Source organism: Diadema antillarum, unplaced genomic scaffold, assembly GCF_040938485.1.
Source record: "Diadema antillarum isolate AM-2024a unplaced genomic scaffold, OU_Dant_1.0 seq00000636_RagTag, whole genome shotgun sequence".
NCBI classification, from domain to species: domain Eukaryota; kingdom Metazoa; phylum Echinodermata; class Echinoidea; order Diadematoida; family Diadematidae; genus Diadema; species Diadema antillarum.
Window position 1 is genome coordinate 682,140 of NW_027271553.1, and position 15,973 is coordinate 698,112.

Sequence of the window (15,973 nt, forward strand, 5' to 3'; positions counted from 1 at the left end):
CTGTCCACGAGTGAAGTGAATGGTAAGCTATAATCCTATTAAAATCATGCTCAAAATAACAGTTTCAGTTGGACTACCATAACCATTAATTGCGGTAGAGTGTAGTCCCATGTATTCAATCGCGTGATGCTTATGAAGCCTAGTCTGTAAACGCCATCCAATTTCAAATTAGATCCCAAATCATATCATTTATAGTTTCTTTTCAACTTATGTCGTTACTTCTGAGACTACTGAGTACTGTAGTCGTAACGTCTGTGTGCAAGACATGCAAGATGTCAAAGTCTCGAAGACACTCATGGCTATGCCTTGACTTGAGTTGGAAATGAAATCATGAGATTGACTACAGTGTAAGTAGGCCTACTAAACTAAACAAAAAGTAAAAAGTCTAAAAGTAAAACTCAAAGGAAGAGTAAAGAATAAAGTTAGACATGTTAGACTTTAACTTTCAAGTTTAACTATTAAGTCTAAGTTAAGACTTTACTTGTAATACCAGTTACTCGTAAAACTAAGATCAGCTGAAGTCTAAGACCAAGTCAAATTAACACAGAGTCTAAAGTCTAGCTCTAGATCTACATCTAGACTAGTGGTAATAGTAGGTAGAGTCCACCCATTTTTTCCCCCAATTTTTACTGGTCCATTCCTGAAAAAGTTACTGGTCAGTGTCCAACAGTGATTTTTCCTGGTCAGGGACCGTCGGACCAGTGCCAGTGTGCAGCGTTGGTGTAGATGTCATCTATGACAGTATGTGGTCTAGTGATACTACCTAAACACTACGAGTAGTTTACAGGTTAGGTGGCTTTCCTGTACAGTGCAGTGTTAGTATACTTGTGAATTCAGCCCTAGTACCGTACTGTGTGTAGATATGTGACATTATGTCTAACGTTAGTTCGAGTGGAGTACCTTTGAAGCACAGCGGTGGGGCTTTTTTTCCCTAAAACTTGTGAATGCGGCCCAACCAAATGGCGTTTACATATTTACGCGTGATTGATAGTGATACAGTAGCGCTGTCGATTTCCACAGCAGCCATACATAATCTTTTGTCCTTTCTTCTTTCCTTTTTTCCCTTTGTTCTTTCACCCTTTTTATTCTTGGAATCGAAGGACTTCTAAGAAATGTCCCTCGACTGATTTAACCAGGACTCTTGAGTCCTGGTAAACCTAACCTAACCGAGCAACCGTTAACGTTTGTTAGGCCTAACATAACAGTAACACTGACTTAGCCCTGTATTGACTTTGTCTTTGGCCGACTTACTGAGATGGCGAGTCTAACTCTTTAACGTTAGTCTAAACGTAGTCGTTAGATCTGTCAGTGTCAGTGTCACCGGTTATTGTAGGCCTATAATGGTGCCATCTCTAACGTACGTTAACAAGTTGACGTTAGTTATCTATGTCAACTTACTGATTCAGTAATAGTGGTACTGTCATCCTGTTGGATATCGCTGCAATATCATCCGTGACGTGTTAATTTCGTGTCACAAAGACAAAAGTTGCCAAGATCTAATAGTATTAGATGTCTAGATCTAGATGTAGTCTAGATCTATAATATAAATTCTGTGTGCCACTGGTAACTTAAAAGTGAAAGGTCTAGACTTCACTTAGTCTATAATTAGACCAAACAATCATAAGGCAAAGGCCTATTTAGTAGATCTATTCTTATTCTATTTTAACGTCAATTCCTACTAACTCGCCACGTGTTATTCCTAAGGCCAAGGACTTCCGGGTTAGTGATATTTTTTTTTTCATAAATACCAAACAGCAGACGTGTTTCATTTGCATTCTTGCACAGACTTCATGAAAATATGTGCAGTATCAAAGAAATATGATGCACATGACAATGCCAGTGTTTTATAGGTGAATGGTTAATACCTTTAAAAGCTGAATGATAATGTAGAGTCTAGGTCTAATTAAGATGTTACAGTCTCTGATAAGAAACAGGTTTGATTGTCATAGACTGTTTCCCAAATGCAGGTACATGTAGTTATATTCAGCTATTTCAATGCAATGCCGTGTTTACAAATACATGTAGATTTATATTCATGTGAATGATAATTCAATTTCTACATGATACTTACTAAGTGCTAAACATAATATCTTGCATCAGTAAAATGTGTAAATGACGAGACAATTTGAATATGCATCAAATACGAACAGCAGCATTTTTTGACATTCTTTGATCCTGCATAGGCCTACCATTTTGTTTTATGTTTAATATAAATAGAGCAAAATAATTTCAACTTCAGTTTTGTTGGCTGATTTTTTTTTTCTTCTCAAAATTAAAGTTGTATCTTGTACCATGATGTTTGATTTTAATCAAAAGTTCTTAATTTCTTTCTTTTCTTTCAGATGACTGGTGCCATGTAGTAGCGAAGAACTGGACTGTCTCAGAGAAGAAAAGGAAAAGTACAGGGTCGTGTACATCACCAACGGATGTGAATACAATGGTAATGTAGAGTCTAGGTCTAATTAAGATGTTAAAGTCTCTGATAATAAACAAGTTTGATTGTCGTAGACTGTTTCCCAAATGCAGTTAGTAATATTCAGCTTTTTCAAAGCAATGCCTTGTTTACAAGGACATGTAGATTTATTCATGTGAATAATAATTTAAATTCTACATGAGACTTACTAAGTGCTAGACATAAGATCTTGCATCATTAAAATATGTAAAAGGCGAGACAATTTGAATATGCATCAAAGACGAACAGCAGTATTTTTTGACATTCTTTGATCCTGTATACCGTTTTGTTTCATGTTTAATATAAATAGAGCAAAATAATTTCAACTACAGTTTAGTTGGCTGATTTCTTTTTCTCAAAATGACAGTTGTATCTTGTATCATGATGTTTGATTTTAATCGAAAGTTCTTAATTTCTGTCTTTTCTTTCAGATGACTGATGCCATGCAGTAGCGAAGAGCTGGACTGTTTCAGAGAAGAAGAAAAAAGTACAGCATCGTGCTGATCATCAAGGAATGTGAATACAATGGCTTAGGAAAGAAGACAATCTACAGATAGGATAGAAGGGAGAAATTGGGATGAAGGGCGACAACATAAGGACGGTATATCTATAGTGAAATGTGATTGTAAAGTGGAAACATGAAAGGAGATCCTAAGATTGAAGGTGAAAACAATGCATTCCATTCTGTGATGTCGTAATTACAATTTTGCTACACTTTAATAACACTACAGAGAGACATTTATATCAAGGAAAGCTTCATGTGGATATGGAATGTTAGATTTTTTTAAGTGTTCATTGGTATGTATTTCATGATAATAAATCTTGAAGGTTTTGTGTGGTAATCATAACCTTGTGATAAATCTTGATAGATTTCTAAGTGCACATTGGCAATATTTAGATGATGCTGTAATCAGATTAAGTGCTATTCTCCTTTATTCTTTTATTTATTATTTTGTTGTCTTCAACCCACTTTGAATGTGTCACGTATGATTCTTATAAACATGGGAACATGCACTCCATGTAACTGATAGGACTTATAACAAATTGACATAATTATTCAACCATCACTAGCCAGTTCTGTTATAAGATGTTCTTTATTTAACTAAAATTGTAAATTATGATACGTGTATGTTCCCATGCAAACTCACAACAAAATACAGAAATATGATTTCTTTTAATAATAATTCATTATGTCTCTAAATTTACAATTAAAGAAAGTGATTGCAATAAGGATGTCAAACATTGTATATTAAAATAATAGATTATTCATTTGTCTCCATCCGTAGTAACGCACGCAACTGCAGTGTGCAGTTTGTAGGCTGCTGTGAAAAAAAAAAATCACAGGCAGCCCAAGCAGGATTCGAACCCACGACCTCTGGATTACTAGACCAGCGTCATAACCACTAGACCACCGAAGTGCCCTGGCGCTACCTTTACTCCTGAATAATGAAGTATAGAAGGGCTTGGGGGCGCTTCGAAGTTTACTGCTCTTATTAAATATGTACATGTCATTTGCAACTCAACTAAAGATGATTAAACACACTGAAATTCTTACTTTAAATGATATTCATAATCTGTTTTTTTTTTCTTTAATAGCTTGGGATGTACACTTTATACACTGTATCGGTCTACATTTTGCCTACATTATGGAATTCTTTACTTCGAGACGTTTGTTTTTAACAAACAAAAAATTAAGAGTCCTTTAAAGGTGCTGTAAAACAGTGGTGATTGTTTGTTTGTTTGTTTTTTGGTGGGGGGGGGGGAGGGGAGTCAAATTAGCCTTGGCCCCTCTCCGCCGTCTTTTTTTTCCCTTTAGCTGCATTTTTTTTTGTCATCACATGAAAATTCGTCTGCATCCACCCCGTAGTTTTGCTGATGACCTTTCTTTTTAATTATTTTAGCCACACACAATTTTGGCCGAATTTCCCCACCCCTCTTGTGAATTTGCTAGTACATGTACTCGAACACATTCTCAGAATGTGTTTATACATGTAGTACTGGTGGATCAAGGATTCACAGGGGGGGGGGGGGGTCGGCCAAAATTTCTCTTTTCTCATATGTAACAAGCCTACGGGGCGAAAGGCTGATATTATGGGCTTTCTACACACATTTTTAGATGCTAATTATTGGTTAACATGAGCACGATCATTTATGTTGTGATTAATTTGTTTCCTTATATATGTATGACTTCTATTAGAGACTTAATTGGCTTGGCACTCCTTACATCGACCTATTTTAGACACCCATTTCCTTCTCTCTCTCTCGTGCTTTTTCTCTACTGTCCTGTGAATAGTGTAACTACATGTACATGCAGTACCTCTTCTCTTTTGTATGATATACATCAAGTTTTTATCTGAGCATATGGGTGTTGCAGCACTCTCAAGCTTCATGCATACGCAGCAACATCTTTTTGTGTTCATATACATAGTTATGCTTGATATATTGATTTGAGAATATTATTCTTTCTCTTGTATATGTTCCGTCCGCACTCTATAGATGTAAATGTACGATGTAAGATTTGGTGTGCATGTTCGAACTGTGTTCCTCTTTTTGTGAACACACAAGAACTGACATAATAATGAACTTGAATTACACATATTCTTGAATCTTGATTCCATCTCCATTTGCCATTAGATATGTATTGATTTATGGAGCTCTTCCACAATTGTTATCCTTCCCATTGTCATTACTCATCTCTGAATAATTCAAATTTGATATTTTATTGAGGACCTATGTTTCTGCGATTACATAATGTACCTCTTCAATATATTGCTGCAAAAGGCATAATTAAACATGACCATTATTAAATATTTAAAATGAAGCTTGAAATTCTGATAGTGTTGATATTTATGTATTTTTAGGAGTTTATCAGTTTCGAAGAGTGCATGCAGGATGAGTTTTATGTTTTTATATGATCAGGTGCAGCTATCATAGAATCTGTTGAGCAGGAAAGAGAAAGATGGAAAATGAGGAATTATGAGTGAATTCGCATGCGAGCCAAATGACAATAATGACACTGATAAAAATTGTGACAAAGTAAATGTCACAAATATGTGGAATAATAAGAAATAAAGAAATTAATAGATTATTTCAGAGAAAGAAATAACAGAGTGCATGCATGAGTATGAAAGATGAGTAAATACAAGTAATTATTACTGACTGGCACGTCTTTTTCCCAAGATTTAGCGGTATCCTTCATCTTAGAACAAACATTCATAATTATTATGAAAGAAGTGAACTGAATTTGAATCAAAAATAATGTGAAAAAATAAAAAGGTAAGTTAAAAAAGTTTAAAAAAACAGTAAAAAGTAAAAAAATATGAAACACAGTATACCGAGTACATGTATTACCAAATAATAGATGTCCACGTGCAAAAGTGTTAAATAATATATCCACAAAAAGGGGGGGGGCAAAGAAATCTTTGGAACGATCAACCACAGCTATAATAACAATACATGCGTGTACTAAATGAAGATGAAAACAATAACACTCTTTTTAGAACAATTAAGAGAAACTGGCTTGTATTATCATCTTAATTATCACTAAATGTATTGTAATCATCACAACAATCATTACATGACAATTGATTTCAATTAATAAGGTTATTGTTGATAAGCAGGTATAGCCCCAATAGTATTTGTATGTAAACACATACGAAAATGAAATAGCGACGGTTCGTAAATACACGCGTATTGCACGTTACCTATTGTACAGGCCCTACAGCGCGGGTCTCACGAACCGGCGTAATACAACTTACGTCGGTTCGTGAGACCCGCGCTTAAGTACATAGCCTATGGTGCGCGCAAGAAACGATGGATTTACGAACCGACGCAGTGAGTTTGAAGACAGAAATCTCGTAGATTTTTTGAATTCACACTAAAATTACACTATGGATATGAAGAACAACTTCCACTCTCATCACCCTGTCAAAATTTTCACACACAAGACAGGAAAAGTCATTGATAACGTTGTCTAAAACTTGTGAGATCTTTAAACGCGATTTTCTCAGAACTGCATTTTCGCTCAAAAACGAAATAGCGTCGGTTCGTGAAAACGCCGACGAAGTTATCAACATAGGTAACGAAAATTGATTATCAATTAATGAGAAATTATGTCAAAGAATGAGAGTTGAATATTAGACTAGTCAACACAAAGGATGATCGGAATGTATTCATTCCTGAATAACAGATTAATCCTCAAGCAAACAAACCACACCCAGCATTGAAAAAGATAAACTAAAGTTATTGTCAGCAGAGTGCCCTTGTGATTATTCGACGACCATCAAATTAAAACGAACAAACAAACAAGCAAACAAAAACATATGAAATAAAATACTAACCTCGCACCGGTATTACGTAATACTTAGCATAGACAGAAGAAGGCTGATGGAGTTAGCTTCTCTTAAAGGGATCGTACAGTATTGGTTGAGACCTAATTTCAGGTTTCTAACATTTTTTGGGGTGAAATAATGAGAAACCTCTTATGAAATATGAAGGAGCACGTAATTCTGTGAGGAATTCAACATTTATTTGATGAAAATTGGTTCTGAAATCGCCGAGATATCCAACAAGAGTGAATCTAAAAAAGTGTGGGTCCATTATGATCGTTTTGTTTTACTTTGTTTTTTGAAGTTTCCAAACCAGATTTTCATCAAATAAACTTTGAATTCCTCTAAAAATGGTATGCTCTGTACTATATCATAATGTGTTTTCTTGGTTTCTCGCAAAAAGTTTAAAGCCCAATTCTTAAATCCACCAATAATGTACCATCCCTTTAAATGCACTCCGTTTCTACCGATTTATGGCACTATCATAGAGTTTACAAAACTTGTTAACAGGACCATAATTTACGGCATTGGTAAAGAGGGCCTGACTAAAGCATTGAGATACACTGAAAGGAAGTCCTTTTGGTGCCAAGTATTTTAGACAACGTGTGCAATGCTGTGGTCTCAAATTGACATAGCATGTAACAAAGGATAGATCCGTATACTTGGATGAATTCAGAAGATTATTCAGAAGATTAAATGTCAGAGTGTCTGTATTGATGTTGACAAATAACTGAAACATGTCTGATTTTTTGGACCGTCATTTCAGCTTACCCCATACACGCACAATTCACTTCCGCACAAGATGAATATAAAGAATAGTTTGTATTTGTATTGCGTTCAGTGTACAGGAGACGTATACAGTGTATCCACCCACTGTACGCTGTAGGGAAGTTAAAGGGACATTCGAGACGATTTTGATAATTTCACATCGTGTAGTACAGAAATCGACAGATCTATAAGATTTGTGGAATTTATTTTGGTCCTTGAGCAAAAGAAACAAAATACTCTGAAAAATCTTAAACAAATTAGACCTAACAGTCTTGATGACGTAGAGTCTCACATATTTAAGAAATGTGGCGGTGTAATTCAATTACAATACCATGTGCTTAACGAGTTCACCTGTGCAGAATGTATGCGTGTCTTCTTCTTTTGTTCTGCTTCCCCCGAGTTCCAACTCACGCATTCTTATGGTGAGGCTGCTACAACGTGTATGTCATCATCCTTGCTCATTATAATTTGTTATGAATTTTGAAAGCATTATTCCTCAACCCAAACACTATGAAGTCTGAAACTCTCTAGTCTGTATAACTAGTTTATAGTTGTTTAAATGTAAAAGTCTGAAAAAAAGCACCCGGAGGTGTCCTTTAACACAAATCATGCATGATGGCGGTTTGATGACAAAGAAACTGTTTATTGAAGAATTCCATGTATAGTAAAACAATGGTGGACTTGTATACAATATGCCAAAGAGTTAAAAGGAAAAAAAGAAAAAAAATATAAGAGTGGGTATCCGACACATGTACACACTATAGGGTATAGGCCTATACATTGCTCACCTTATAACATAATATCAAAAATAAAAGAAACATGTTTCAAAAGTAAGCTAATTTGACACAAAGAATGGAATGTAAGCTGCAAATCAATGAGGCTGTCCATGCATGCACAACGGAGCAAATTCATACAACAATCTTCTATTTTAACCCGCAGATTTTTTTTTTCTCTTGGCATCTATACAGAAGAGCAGCGGCTTCTTTTATTTCCTTGACAAGGGGAACGTATTGTCTGCTTGGGTGTTTGCTTATTAAAGCTACAATACACAATTTGTAGTTGTCACAAATTTTGTATTTATCTCTTCTATACACCAGTTCGGCAATGCCGAGTTCGACCAAAGATACGATTTTCTATTCTATATGATGATAATGATAATAACTTATATCAATAATGCACCAAACCTATAGACATATTCTTCTGCGCTACAAAAGCTTCTGATGTACTTGATGATAATAAACAGTTAAATGAGAAGACGTGTTTTAAGTGCGATATTTGTTTTGAGCTTTTGGCAGAGTGCAACTCCCGCAAATTCTTATTTTCTGGTTTGATTTTTTTGTTTCCTTTTCCCGTGAGTGTCGAGACCAGTTCGTAGTCGCGTGTAAATATTTGAGGTACTCAAACCCATACTGCTACTCTGTGAATAGCGGTCTCAGCGTTCATTGCACGCCTCTCGGATGAAAATGCGGAAATGGAATGTGTGATAGAGAGGGGGGGGGGGGGGGGGAGAGACCCATTATGGCGCTAACTGGTAGGACTGTGGTGTTAAGAGGATTTCTATGGGAAACAACAATCCAAGGCCATGGAAGAATGTGAGTATATGCCTTGAATAGATTTGGAGTGACGTCTTCAATCTAAATAGTGTACAGAGAACGAAAGATGGCTGTTTCTAGATTACTAAACTAATGACAAGGCATTCGGTTTGTGTATCAGTATCCCTCTACTGTATCACCCTCTCTCTTTCCATGGAGCTACTAGCTCCATGCTCTTTCTTTTCTGTAAATCATGACAAAAATACCCATAATTATGAATGTGTGTGTGTGTGTGTGTGTGTGTGTGTGTGTGTGTGTGCGTGCGGGAAGGGGGGAGTATGTGTGTACTCTAACATGTATTACATTATAATATCAAAAGATATATGTGCCATTATGCACATATATTGAAGAGCAAAATCGATGGGAGCGAAAGAGACACTAAATCAGCGACATTTCAATCTCTGTATGAATTGACGTCACGATATTCTTCATTTTTTGGAAATATACGGTACAATAATCTTTCTTTTTCTCTCCAATGCGCTAGACCTCGTGTCATGTATAGTCTCTATGTAAACGACTACGAGAAATCATCCTAATGTATATCGTTATTGGCACACCACTGAATACGCAAAAGGGAATAAACAAAAGGCAACGCCTATACAGTATACCTACGTAGTTGCTGCGGATTGGGCGCGAGTTAACTCATTATAGTATCTGAACTGAGCCCGAAACCACCATTCCGCATTATTACAGTTTTGTTCCTAGATATTTTCATTGCTTTCATACAGAATATAGCGTAATTTGAAAGAGGTCAAAGGTTAATCAAATGTATGCCAGAATTATTTCTGTGACACACAAGTCTCTTGTTAAAGTCTTTATAGTCTTTGAAGTAAACATGACTTATGCCAAGGAGGTACTAGGTGAGCCTCCTTGCTTATACATTGCAATACACAGAAAAACGCATACAATTATCTCTTTTGCATAATTTGGAGGTACATTGCTACACCTTGCAGGAAACAAGACGCCATTATACATACGGAACTTTCAGTTGCTGAAGAGTAAATAACGGAAATACGGATATGTAGGCCTACAATAATTTTCTCCGGCTAACAGAAGTCGTAAGGCACGTATAGAGTAAACATCATGTATGTGTAATGTAATGTATGTATACTGCCCTACTTTGGCCAAAGGAAGCGAGTGACATCGAGTAAAAATGCTACAAATGAAGTAAATATGTTTTTTAAGTAGCCCCTTCAACATGGAAATGTATGATGAAAAATAATGTCGGTATTCGTGCAAGTCATACGAGATGCAATTATGACAATTCGAGGAATTTTTATTTTCCCATAGAAATTCATTATTATGTAACTTCCTTCCTTTTGCCAAAGTATTGTAGATAAAGGGTAGTACTGCAAGAGTAAAAAGTCTGGCAAAAGAAAGCAAGTGGAAATCATATCATAAGGATGTTACTTGCTCCCTTTTGCCAAAGTATTTTATTTTGATTGTATTTTGATTGTATTTTGATTGTATTTTAGATGCAATTATGACAATTCGAGGAATTTTGATATTCCCATAGAAATTCATTATTATGTAACTTCCTTCCTTTTGCCAAAGTATTGTAGATAAAGGGTAGCAAGCATAAAAAGTCTGGCAAAAGAAAGCAAGTGGAAATCATATCATAAGGATGTTACTTGCTCCCTTTTGCCAAAGTATTTTATTTTGATTGTATTTTGATTGTATTTTGATTGTATTTTAGATGCAATTATGACAATTCGAGGAATTTTGATATTCCCATAGAAATTCATTATTATGTAACTTCCTTCCTTTTGCCAAAGTATTGTAGATAAAGGGTAGCAAGAATAAAAAGTCTGGCAAAAGAAAGCAAGTGGAAATCATATCATGAGGTTGTTACTTGCTTCCTTTTGCCATTTTTTTTTTCATGCAATTGTGTGCACTTGCTTCCATTTGTCACTAAAATATGTCAGAAATGGGCCAAAATTGTAACTTATGGATTTTTCAGTTAGATAGAGCATGCTTCAAATATGTGAAATCAATAAAAAAGAAGATATTCACAAAGACGTCACAGGCTGTCACAAGACAGGCAAAGGTTCCTCCTTCATGAGACTTATGGCCGGAAATATAAAAAACAGCATGTCTCCATAGTTCTATGTTATCATCTCTGAAAGGATTGTTGCTTATATCAAAATGTAAGAGATGATGCAGGCAAATACACTTAATCATTTTCTCCAGATAGATAAAAGATTTTTTTTTTTTTCACCGAAGTGAAAATTCTCATAAAAAGACACAAGTGTCATGACAACGCATAAAAGTCACCCGGACAATTTTGTCTGCCAAGTCGTACTCATGCATGCTGAAAACATTCCGTACTTGAAAGATGAATTACTGAGTATTGAATCCGACACGACATGATGTCATCTAATTTCATTACATCTTAACTCAGTTGAGATCTTACTTTTCCATTAGCAATGTTAAACGTCTAAAATAGTTTCATAAAAAAGAATACACACATACACCACAGTCGGAAACAAATGATTACAATGTATATATGTAAACAAACATCTAAACAGATACATTTGTACGAATACATAATGTATCAAAATAATGGAATTGAAGACATTTCTTCCAAAAGGCGCTAAATTCATCATTTTTTTAAAAATAGATTTAGCGCATTTTTGAAGCAAGCTCTTAAGATATATAGGTGCACGGATAATGATACAGTCTGCCGGGTGACCACATCTGATGAAATGTGCATGATAAACGATAACACATTGCAATGTTTGATACAGCTTTGATTACGCAGTCTATAAAATGTGTTAAAGATTCTCCTTACCTATTATAAAAGATTCACAGCGAAGAGTGTTTGAAAGCCTGCATACAAAATTGTGTTATTAGTAAGTTTTCGGAGTGCTCCTGATTTTATTAGAAATGATGTGTTTTGCGTGTTTCCGTGACTGCGCTTTTGCCTGCCAAGTACGACAATACTCTTACCAGAGGGATGTACTCATCGAAAGAAGATTTGATGTAAACTCTACGTCACGTCATTTATTGAGAACATCAATTACAGGTCGGACTATATGTGCGGTATTTACCGGGATTACACAGTTCATTTAGATCCCATAAGTTTGTTCTAGATTTTCTCGTCTCAAACCTTGCTGCTCTTATGCCAAAATTTGTTTGAAACAGTGTAGTTAACGGGTGTCAATTTTTCGAGGTATAAATTAGTCGTGTCTGTATACGCACAAACAGCCAACTTTGCTGACGTACCAGATATACCTACCTACCGGTACCAAGCCCATAGGCGTCGCCCGATACTCAGGGCATGAAAGAGGGAAGCGCAATGATATCACTGCTACCACACACTTAATATCAACTTAATGACGAAACAATACTCACATTTTTGTCACGCGCGTTTGACTTCACTCCAATCGTCATAGTGGTATAATCATATGTCTAGGGAACTAACTCACTGCGTTAAAACTCAATGTCCTTTGAAAGTACGGGAGAATTATGCACAGGCAGGCAGCGTTGTGATAAATATTGGCCAGTGTACACATTCCGTCGTAGGTTTAAGGAAATCAGTGCGGATACGCCCCAACGGTTAACAATCGTTTCACCACAAAAAGCATTCTCGGCTTCTGAAAAGAATGAGTGGGTATAGAGCGAGTCACCAACGCCGCGGCGGTTTCTAGCGTAGTGCCGAACATCTGAATTCCACAATGTATACGACTGTCCTTCGAGTAGAGCGCCACCTCAGACCTGGGCCTGGGTTATAAAACTATTACCATACTGTTGCATAGATAATTAGAGCCAAGAAATCACAGATGGTTGAATTTACCACGGTTTCAACATTGCAGGATCCTGATTCAGATCTCGTGAAGTAATGGTGCGAGCATTAATCCAGTTGTCATAATATTTTTTTTCGAACATTTCCAAGGTGATCCGTGACAGAGTGACAGATGTATACCGAGATCTCCTGTTTAATTCTTTTACATCACACATAGATTTTCAGCAAGTCATGATAATGAGAATGATAGTAATAATAATCATTACAATAGCATAAACTCAAGATACTGTGATAGAAATCATTTTCAATTTGAATCACGTGCAGGTGTCAGGCCAATGGTGTTGATCTTTATTGCTGCTGCTGCTTTTGTTGTTGTTGTTTTTTAATCTATTGATACATTGATGATGGGTATGATGGGTACTTTGACAATTAATATGAAATAAACATAGGAGAAATCTTTCCTTTAAATTTATCATTACTCTCTTTATTTCTGTTATATTCTTACTATTTCATTTTTCCTTCGAATTCATGATTTTTTGTTTTTTAACTTAGTAATTTGATATGAAGAAGTTGTCAATCCGGGTAACGAATCACTGCCTTTCATTAGTTTTTAATCAAATCAATGTTGACTAACTCTTTGATTATGTCCTTCTTTGCCCACATCCATATTTCTATACATTTCTTACATCCTCTGATGACTAGGGCGGTGAGTTGGCTCAGTCGGTAGCGCGTCTGCCTCACGATCACGCGGTCCCGGTTCAAACCCGAGTCTGGACTGAGCAATGTTGTGTGTAAGCATTTTATACCGTTCCCTCTATCAAGAGGCAAAACACTCTGTCCCTCGGATAGGACATAAAATGGAGGTCCCGTATATGAGAGAGTAACAGCTCATGCACGTAAAAGATCCCGCTTCATTCATTCATCGCAAAGAGCAGGGTGTTTAACCCGGTGAAGTGGTCCCACCTCACATCCAACTGGACCCCATGGAAGACCAGCTTAACGTAGCTGAATAATATGGGCTTATCCAGCCATCTTCTCAGATGAAAATGAACAAACAAACAAACAAACATTTCATTGATGTTTGCGACACCCCCCCTCTCTCTCTCTCTGTATTCATACACATACACTTATACACATTATAGTCATATATTTACAACTATATATGTATGTGTATGTGTATGTGTATGAATACAGAGAGAGAGAGGGGGGGGGGGAGAAACATGCAGACAAGACATAGAGCGAGATTTTGTTGAGTATTAGGGTTCAAAATTAAAATTTAAAAAAGGAACAAAAAGATAATAGGCCCTATTCAAAACAATGATGTCATAAACTCTGTTTTGAAATCAGTTTAATCAGTGGAATCCATACTTTCCTTAACCTTGAAAAAACGTTGAACTTCGTGAGATTTCTTGTATATTATATGTAAATCATTAGTGCCAATGACAATACATCATCTGAAATTAATCTGACAAGCAGAACATTCTTTTAAAGTTCAGTGCCGTATAAGAATAGCAAAAACATACAGTATTTTAGATACGAAGAGTTTGTTCGCAAAAACCGATAAGTCCATTTTTGAAGATTTTGAAGTACGGTCTCTGTCATAAAGTACAAAAATAATACCTTTTAAATGATATATTAGTCACTACATATAAAGGTACATTTTTGAAGTTATGGTAAAAAGAAGCACAACTTTTCTTAATATTCTCTTTATTTTTCTTGACCTTTAATCGCAAATATCTCCATTTGGCAAATATGGACTTATCAGTTTTTGCGAACAAACTCTTCAAACATGACAATAAGTGTACAGTATAGATTGCAGACTCGTGACCCGATCCATGAGTTTCAAGAGCAGGAGAGATTGGAGGAGAAACCTCTTCCAGAAACGTCATGGTGGAGTTAAAACGGCTTTCTCTGAAATCTCGTCTGCTAATAAAAGTCTCGTTCTTTGCCTACCACTCGATTTCCTCTTTGTGAGAACGGACCACAATGTGTTCGGTTTATCTATTGACTTCCCCGAAAACAGAATAGCGCTACGCGGTCGTTCAGTACCGCAACAAGAGAGCAACTGCAAATATGCAGTTCTCTAGAAATATGCCAATAGTTTACCTGTTACAAGAGAATAGGTAACAGAACGGAGGGGAAATGAGGCGGGGGGGGGGGGATCCTACCGAGTGAGGTGCTTAAGAGAGAGAGAGAGAGAGAGAGAGAGAGAGAGAGAGAGAGAGAGCTATGCTTTCACACCAAGTTAACATACTTGTGGATCACAGTGGTAGATCCAGTGGGGGCGCACCGGGCTCGCCCCCTCTATGTTTTGTTAAAAGAAAAAAAAAAGATAAAGAAAAAAATGGGAGTGGGGTGCGTGCGACCCCTTTAAATCATTGTAAAGGCACCCATTCATTACGGAATTCCTAGATCCGCCCGTGATCATAATATGCGAGGACCTCCTTGAACATTCGTTAATCCAGTTCGTTAATCCGAAAATGAAATATTTGTGAGAATGCATTTTTTTTTTCAGTTACAACCTTGGTCAATTTTCCTTACTACCATAACGTTTTCGGGAAAACGAATATTAGTTAATGTATTTTTTAACTTTCAAATTTACGAATCTTTGCAATTACGAAACTTATTTTAATTTCCGGATACCCGAATAACCTTCGGAATAACGACATCGCTCTTCAGAATAATAGGCCTAAAGCCTAATCAGGTGTAATGATAACATACTGAGTCAGATAATGAGTTAAAGGTCCTTTTTACCTTTGGGAGCTGACTGATTTAACAAATGCTCAAGATATCACTTTTGAAGCATGTTATGTGTAGTTCATTTGTATTACAAAACATCTTACCATGTAAAATTTTTTTACAACAAATTCCTAAGGAGATGATCAGTTTTTTTCTCAATAAACCATATAAAGGTTGTATAGTCTGGAAACATTTGAAGAGCTTGTTTGCAAAAACCGATAAATCCATATTTGCCAAATGGAGATATTTGCGATTAAAGGTCAAGAAAAATAAAGAGAATAATAGGAAAAGTTTTGCTTCTTTTGACCATAACTTCAAAAATATACCTTTTATATGTAGTGACCAATAT